Below are 9,427 nucleotides of genomic sequence, written 5' to 3'. Positions count from 1 at the left end.
AGTAGGTGTCCATGGCGCGGGCACACGTGTTGAAGACATTTAATTTTAGACTTCACATGGCTGGAGCCGACAAATCAGTCTACAGCTTGTGTTAAGGTGTGGTGTCTGTGGTGATTCTATGGTGTTCGGGTTGTGATGATAGATGGTGGTGATTTAATGTGAAAAAAAGAAACATTTTGGGGATGAATGCGTGACCCTGGAGTGTTTGCATTTGCATGCGTGTGTGTGTGCGTTAGCCCGACATGGTGGCTTGAACGCCGCTGTCCTTGTCAGCACACCTGCTGTCCCCTCCCCTATCTCCTCCTCTTCCTTTCTCTCCCCTCCTCCTGACACTTCATCAATCGCCTACTGTCAGAGCTGGCATGAAGGGGACCAGCAGAGCACAGCAGAGACGGTACCCACAGGAGAGGGAGAAAAGGCCACACACACACACACACACACACACACACACACACACACACAAACAAACACACACACACAAACACACACACTCTCACACACACACAAACACACTTACACACAAACACACTCTCTCACACACACACACACACACACAAACACACTCTCACACACACACACACACACACACACAAACACACTCTCACACACACACACACACACACACACACACAAAGAAACACAAAGACACCCACTTCCCCGTCTGGTACGGGAACTGCACTGCCCAAAACTGCAAACCGCGTAGCACTGCAAAGGGTAGTAGTGCGGATAGCCGAGAAGATCAGCGGTCGTGTGCTTTCCCTCCATTTGTTTATTATTGATACATATTATATTATCGATTTTGTATTCTGCTGCAATGTCGAATGAAGCTGAACCCAATAATTTTACTCTGCGTACCCGTACATTGATGTCATAAAAGCAATTCTGATTCTGATTTTGATTCTGATTCGTAGCTTATTCTACAACGCACACGTTTTTCCACCCGTTCCATTTCAACTATGTCACTCTTCTCCTTTCTCATTCTCCCCCTCTACACTTCCCTTTCTTCCTCTCCCCTCCTCATCCCTCTCTCCCTCTCTTATTATCCTAATTAGATCCAGCAGATTAACTTTCCCTTGTCTGTGGGGGAGGAGAGAGGGGCCATGATGCAATAAGACTCATTTGCATAGCCAAAGTTAATTGCGGGAGAGGAGCAGGTGTACAGTAATAATAATCATCACACATGACACTCACCTGTGACCACGAGCATGTGCGTGTCTGCGCGTGCAAAAACATACTGTAGACACACACACACACACACACACGCACGCACACACACGAACACACACACCTCTGATCCAGGTGAAATTAAATGAAAAATGTGTATAAATACAATACACACACGCTACTCTTACTCTCTCTCTGACTCTGTCGTAACTATTCCATCCACAGACACCTAACAACACCTCACGTCGGTGAGAGCCTCACCGATACCTAACCAAATTGACTTGACTTTACTTACTCTTCTAGCTTTCAGAACTCCTCAACTCGTCAATAAGTATCCCTATGTTTCGACGGTTCTAATTGCTGTTGCTAATTCTGTACCTGTCCTTTCTCTGTGTTCTCCTCCTTCTGGTGTGAGGATCACACCTCTCCACCTCCAGGCAAGGTGGTGGCTAGGTAGGTGTCACTCGGGAGTGTGAGGTAGATTTTCACTGGGCATAATTAGCATGGTTGGAATCAGCAGAACTTCAAAGCTGTAAATAGATGCACACATACATACATACACAGGTACAGTACACATACTGTAGACAATGTGCACACTGGCCAATCACCATCGAGTGCGGAGCGTTTCACATTGGTTACTAAAGATGAGAAATGAATAAACCTATCTCCAAACAGTATTCGACTATGATCGAGGATGTAGTGGGTTGCAAACAGTACTCATGCATATAAATGGCATTACATATATTTTTTAAGTACGGTAGTCAGCATTACACTACATTATTGTCATTTAAAGCGTAAATGAGAGGTGGTGGTCTGTGCATTTATGTCAACAGAACTTGGTGTACAGACACTGCTAGCATTGAGAGTCATTGCTCTACCAATCTGGAACATATGATGATCAAGTGTATCGTTTTACCTGCCCAGAGAGTTCTCTGTTATTATCATCACTGCAGCCTACATACCTACACATGCTAATGCTAAGCTAGCAATGAAAGAACTGCATGTTGCCATTAGCAACCAACAAACTGCACACCCTGAAGGTGGCTTCATTATTGCGGGGGGTTTCAATCATTCTGATCTGAGGACTGTATTCCCAAAATTCCACCAGCATGTCTGCTGCCCTACCAGAGGTGACAAAACTCTAGATTGTAGTGCCGGAGGAAAAAGGAAAGACGTAGGCAACGTAATGATAACTGTTTAATCAAAACAACAACTTGTACTCTCAGTACAGGACCAGAAAATGGTTACCAAAACTCGTGTATCTAAACAGGAAGGTGCAACGTTAATAATCCTCCCCTCTGCCCCTAGTGCCAGAACTGGTTCCCTCCCACTACACAACCAACAGTAAGAGGAGAACATGAACCCATAATGTAGTCACTACACCAGCCCCCCCAGTGTTCACCTCAATATTGGAAATCCTCACGGCGAGGAGGGCGTATGGCCCGGCCCCTACGATCGTAGGTAAAGTCAGGAGGTGCGGGAGGAGGTGTGACATCGCCCATCACGTCCTCCTGCAGGGAAGGACGGGGGGCAGCGACGACCGGGGGCTCGCGAGCTGCGGGGGGTTGTCGGGGTCGGAGGGGGGAATGGCCAGGGCGCGGCAGGGGAGGTAGGACTGGAGGCCGGCCTCTGCGCGGTGGCAGGGCCAAGTCCAGGGGCAGTTCAAGGTCCAAGTGGGCCGGTTTGAGGCGATCAACGGACACACACTCAGGCCTACCCCCCATGTCAACCATGAAGTTCTTGGCTCCGGCCTCGATGACACGGAAAGGCCCGTCATAAGGAGGACGTAGTGGAGTCCTGTGGCCATCATGACGAATGAAAACGAACCTCGCTGAGTGCAGCTCCGGGGGCACCCTCGAAGTAGGGACACCATGCTGCGTAGTCGGGACCGGGACGAAGGTCCTGGCGCTGTCCAGCAGGGAGGCGCGCTGAGCGGCGGCGGACCAGGGCTCCGTTGACTTGGGAATGAAGTCACCGGGGACCCGCAGCGGCTGTCCAAACACCAGCTCAGCGGACGACGACTGGAGGTCCTCCTTAGGCGCTGTCCTGAGCCCCAGCATGACCCACGGCAGCTTGTCAAGCCAGTCGCTGTCCGTGAGGCTGGCTCGAAGGGCGGCCTTCATGGATCGATGGAAACGCTCACAGAGCCCGTTCGCCTGCGGGTGATAGGCGGTTGTGCGGTGGAGCTTGACCCCCAGATTCTCCGCCACCGCTGCCCACAGCTCTGAAGTAAACTGTGAGCCACGGTCAGAGGAGAGATCAGCAGGGGTGCCGTAGCGGGAGACCCACACCGCGATGAACGCCCGGGCCAGGTCGGGGGCTGTCGTTGAGGAGAGCGGAACTGCCTCCGGCCAGCGAGTCGTCCTGTCCACCATGGTAAAGAGATAGGTGTATCCGTGCGAGGGGGGCAGCGGCCCTACCAGGTCCACGTTTACATGATCGAACCTCCGCTCAGGCACAGAGAACTGCTCCAGGGGGGCCTTGACGTGTCGATGCACCTTGGCGCGCTGGCAGGCGATGCACGTGTCAACCCAGGCCCTCACATCCCTCTTGAGCCCATGCCAGACGAATTTCTCTGACACCAGCCGTGAGGACGGTTTCCTACCAGGGTGAGACAAGCCGTGTATCGCCTCGAAGGCGGGGCGCCTCCAGTTGGCGGGGACCACCGGTCGTGGCTGACCCATGGAGACGTCGCACAGGAGCGTGGCCCCTGCGTCACCGAAAACCACCTCTTCTAGGCGCAGTCCTGTGTCCGACAACTTGAGAGCCTGGACGGCGGGGTCGGCGGCCTGGTCTGCAGCCATGCGCGCGTAGTCCAAACCCAGTTGGACCGCACCAACCACCGCCCTGGAGAGACAATCCGCGACCTGGTTGGACTTCCCAGCAACGTGCTGGATGTCTGTGGTGAACTCGGATATGTAGGCGAGCTGGCGCTGTTGGCGGTCGGACCACGGCTCCGCCACCTTGGACATGGCGTGCGTGAGTGGCTTGTGGTCCACGTAGGCCGTAAACTCGCGGCCCTCCAGTAAAAAACGGAAGTGTCTGACAGCAAGCCACAGCCCGAGGAGCTCCCTGTCGAATGTGCTGTACCTTTGCTCTCTGGGAGACAGCTGGCGGCTGAAGAATGCAAGAGGCTGCCAGGCGTCCCCAACCCACTGTTCGTACACCGCTCCCACAGCAAAGTCAGAGGCGTCCGTGGTGAGAGCAGTGGGTGCCGAGGGCGAGGGGTGGGCCAACATGGCAGCGCGGGCCAGGGCCGCCTTGGTGTCCTGAAAGGCTTTGACACGCTCCGCCGTCCAGTCCACCGGCTGCTTCAGAGTCTTGCCCTTCTGGGCATCGTACAGAGGCCGCAGGATGTGAGCGATGTGGTGGAGGAAGCGATAGTAGAAGGTTACCATCCCGATGAACCCCTTGAGCTCGCTGATTGTGCTGGGGCGCGGGAAAGCAGCGACAGCTTCGACCTTCGAGGGGAGGGGGGTCACCCCCTCTGCGGAGACCCGGTGCCCGAGAAAGTCGATGGCGTTCCGTCCGAACTCACACTTCGCCGGATTGACAATCAGCCCATGTTGGCTGAGCCGTGTGAAAAGGGCCCGGAGGTGGGACAGGTGCTCCTCCTCCGTGGTGCTTGCGACGAGGATGTCATCCAAGTAGACGAAGAGGAATGGTAGGTCCCGGAGCACCGAGTGCATGAGGCGTTGGAAGGTCTGCGCCGCGTTCTTCAGGCCGAACGGCATCCGCAGAAACTCGAAGAGCCCAAATGGCGTGATTACGGCCGTCTTAGGGACGTCCTCGGGGTGCACCGGCACCTGATGGTACCCCCGTACCAGGTCCACTTTGGAGAAGAAGCGTTTGCCTGCCAGGTTCGCTGAAAAGTCCTGGACATGTGGGACCGGGTAGCGGTCAGGCTTGGACGCGTCGTTGAGGCGGCGGTAGTCCCCACATGGGCGCCACCCGCCGTCTGACTTAGGGACGATGTGCAGGGGAGACGCCCAGGGGCTGCTCGAGCGCCGAACGATGCCCACCTGCTCCATATGCGCAAACTCCGCCCTGGCGATGGCCAGCTTCTCCGGGTTGAGGCGCCTGGCCCTGGCGTGGAGGGGAGGCCCCTCGGTCTCGATGTGGTGCTCCACTCCGTGTTTCACCGTGGGCGCGGAGAAGGTGGGCTTGGTAAGGTCGGGGAATTCGGCGAGCAGCCGAAGGTACTGGTCACTTTCGGCGAGCGTATTGGACCACCCGCTGTAGACCGCCTCCCCCTGCGTACAGGCGAATGAAGCGAAAGTCTGTGAGTTGACCAGGCGCCTGTTCCCCACGTCCACCAACAGGTTGTGGGCGCACAGAAAATCCGCACCAAGGAGGGGAAATGTGACAGCCGCTATGACAAAATCCCACGAAAAACATTGCCCTCCGAAGCACACGTCCACCGCCCTAGTGCCGTAAGAGCAGATAGGTGTGCCGTCCGCGCCTGCCAACTGCGGACCACGCTCCTCCTTCGCCATATCCGATCTCTCTGCCGGAATGATGCTCCACTGGGCACCTGTGTCACAAAGGAAACTGCGACCAGAGGCGGTGTCTTGTATGAAGAGCAGCCTGTTGGTGACGCCAGCGCTCAGGGCCACTACTGAGCGCCGGCCCCGCCGTTTCCCGTCGGTCCGAAGGTGCAGGGTGAGCGGCACCGTTTGGCCTTGGCGCCAAAAGTGGCGTGGTAGAAACAATGGCCCGCAGCGTTACCCTGCTGGCCAGAAGGTCTGGCGTCATCCTTCGCTCTCCTGCGACGGTCGGGTGGCGGGGCGGCCGCGGGAGCGAGCAGGTCGGGGGACCGTTGAGGCATGGCCAAGACGAACCGGTCCGCCTCCCTGGCCAGGGCGCGGGGCTCCATGATGGCGGTGTTGGCCAGCGCCATCCTAACTTGAGCTGGCAATGTGCGCATGAACAGCTCTGTGAAGAGGATCATGGGGTCTTCTGTACCGAGCAGGTTTAGCATCCTCTCCATGCTCGCAGAAGGCCTCTCGTCACCCAAGTCCGACATGGCAAATAGGCGACGCACCCTCTCCGCAGTGGACAGTTCAAATGTCTCTAGAAGCAGGGCCTTGAGGCGCTCATATTTGTTCGTCGTCGGGGGAGCAGACAAAAAACCTACCACTCGAGCCGCGGTGGAGCTGCCCAACATTGCCACAGCATGGTTGTACCGGTCGTCGTCGTCATCGATGTCACTTTTATTGAAATGTGCCTCTACAATAGCAAACCATGCAGCAGGCGTTGAGTCCCAGAATTCTGGTAGCTTGAGAGTGGGAGTGTGCGCACCACGCGTTACCCTGACAGGGGATGGTGATGGCTGCCGCTGGTTTGAACGTCTTCCTCGCCCGGACATTTTGCAGGATTGTAATGTTCGTCGCTGGTTTTCGTACACAATTACGTTAACAAAAATCCACGTCGGGTCACCAGTGTAGTGCCGGAGGAAAAAGGAAAGACGTAGGCAACGTAATGATAACTGTTTAATCAAAACAACAACTTGTACTCTCAGTACAGGACCAGAAAATGGTTACCAAAACTCGTGTATCTAAACAGGAAGGTGCAACGTTAATAATCCTCCCCTCTGCCCCTAGTGCCAGAACTGGTTCCCTCCCACTACACAACCAACAGTAAGAGGAGAACATGAACCCATAATGTAGTCACTACAAGATCATGTTTATACAAACATAGCTGAGGGCTGTAAAAGCCATCCTCCTCCCCCACCTGGGACAATCTGACCACATCTCATTGTCCCTACTCCCCAAGTACACACCACTCATTAAAACGTGTGAAACCGACAGTGAGGACAGTTAAAATATGGTCCAGAGGGAGTTGACTACACTGCAGCACCAGTTTCATACCAAGGACTGGGCCAATGCATGCTCAGAGCTCAGGCCAGTCGGGAGTCGGGACCACCACATGGACATTGATCTGTACACCTCTTCCGTTCTGGATTACACATCAACACATGTTGCCGACAGTGTCACCAACCTACAAACGGATAAGAACCTTCCCGATCCAGAAAGCCTTGGATGAACAGAGAGGTGCTGCTGGCCCTGACGGCGTTCCTAGCTGGGTGCTCAGGGTGGACGCTCCACAGCTGGCCGGGGTTTTCATGGACATTTCCAACCTGTCACTGGCCCAGGCAGTTGTCCCCACGTGCCGGAAAACTGGGGACTTGCATACACTCCCCCCATCTACATCAATGAGATGTAGGAGGAGGAGGTGGAGGAGGTGGAGCGTGTTCCCAGCTTCAAGTTCCTGGGTGTCCATGTCTCCGAGGGACCTCTCTTGGACCCTCAACTCCTCTTCCTTGGTCAAATATAGTACTTCCTGAGGAGATTGAAGAAAGCCCAGCTGTCTCCCCCAGGATACTGACCGACTTCTACCGCTGCACCATTGAGAGCATCCTCACCAACTGCATCACAGTGTGGTACGGCAACTGCACTGTGTCTGACCGGAAGGCCCTGCAACGGGTAGTGGAAACCACCCAGCGCATCAAACTCCCTACCATCGAGTCCCTCCAGGCAGTCCGGTGTCGGCGTAGGGCGGCAGGCATCATCAAGGACACCTCGCACCCCAGCCACGGTCTGTTTGATCCTCTACCATCTAAGAGACTCAGGAAGTACAGGATCCTCAGGTCCCTGTACCAGCAGGCTCCAGAACAGCTTCTATCACAGAGCTGTCACTCTGATAAACAATCCCCCCCCCCCACATGCGGTACAATAACTCTCAGTCCCCCCGTCCCCCCGGCCACTGTTGTCAATACAATTTAGCCTTTGTTTTGGTCTACTGCTGGTTGCACACACCCCTGGTCGATGTGAACATTGCACTAGTGCTGTTTATAAATACTACCGTTGCACATACCATCATTTTGCACATTGCACATACCTCCTTTGTTATAGCCACTATTTACACATCAGTACATACCATACTGTACATAGCTACCTTAACTGTACATACATGTAGCACATAACGGTATATACCTCTAACTACCGTACTTGCTATTCTGTACCTGTTACTATCACTGTCATGTTTTCTATCATGCTTTCTATCACTATTTGCACTTCTGGTTAGATGCTAAACTGCATTTTGTTGTCTGGTACTTGTATTCTGCTATGACAATAAAGTTGAATCTAGTCTAATCTAATCTGATTTGCATCCGCATTATTGGAAAGTGGTGCGACTAATTCAGAGATTTTCCAGGCTCCAGGTGTCTGTGCAATGGTGAGGTAGTCAGTTTTACCTAGACAGCGCCACACACTTTCAAATGTCCTTTGACACTGCAACCAGTACAGTAATTCATCCGCAAGCATTGTAAGAAAAATGGAATATACCTCCTCCGACGCTTTCTTCCCCCTTCTGTTGACCTACCAGTCATACCGAGGGAATAATCTGCCTGTGAAGAATCACACAAGCCTCAGATAAACAAGCTCTTCTTCTCCTTAATGCATTATTTATCTAGGAGGGAAAGCCGCTCCCCAGCATTGCTTGTGATGTCCTTTGTGTATTATTTATGATTTGTTCCATGTCACTCAGTGGCGTAGTTTACATATTAATATATATTTACAGGATCTGGGGTCTCTTTCATGGTCGCTAGCAGGTTAAGAGGTCGTAGGCGGTCGAAGGTGGGGTCGTTTTCCGAATGTATGATTGGTACACTCATATGGGCTTTCACACCGGCAAAGAACCGTGCCGGTTCGCGTTCGGGAAACCTCCGAACGTTGGCGCTGTCTGGCGAACGAGCCCTCGTTCATACCAGTGTATGAACCAGTGTATGAACGCGGGCTCGTTCGCCAGACAGCGCCAACGTTCGGAGGTTCCCAAACGCGAACGCGAACCGGCACGGTTCTTTGCCGGTGTGAAAGCCCTAACAGAGAGCCCTGACATAGGCTTGAGTATAGGTCAGGGGCAGGGCCGCTTTAAGGGGGGGCTAGCTGGGGCGGTGGCACAGGGCCTCGCGCTTTGGAGGGCCTCGCGTGAGGCAGGGTAAAAAAGTTTTTTTTTTTTACATTTTTTTTTTTTTTTGTACCCTGGCTGGCGAGGCCCTCCAAAGCGCCAAGCAAGGGACCATATTATTATTTTTGCCTTTAATACATTTCTAAATGTTCACACATGTGATAATCATAGTCAATCATACATCTAAAATCTAGCATACCTGTAGGACAGGGAGATTCTTAGCAACAGAAAAAAGTAATTTCCCCCTATGACACCTTACGTGAAACGTGAAAATAATTTTTGGGCGCGCGTTGAC

Source organism: Nansenia antarctica (genome assembly GCF_963989245.1).
Source record: "Nansenia antarctica genome assembly, chromosome: 19".
In the NCBI taxonomy this organism is placed as follows: domain Eukaryota; kingdom Metazoa; phylum Chordata; class Actinopteri; order Argentiniformes; family Microstomatidae; genus Nansenia; species Nansenia antarctica.
The sequence above is the reverse complement of the archived record's forward strand: the minus strand, read 5'-3'. Positions refer to the sequence as shown.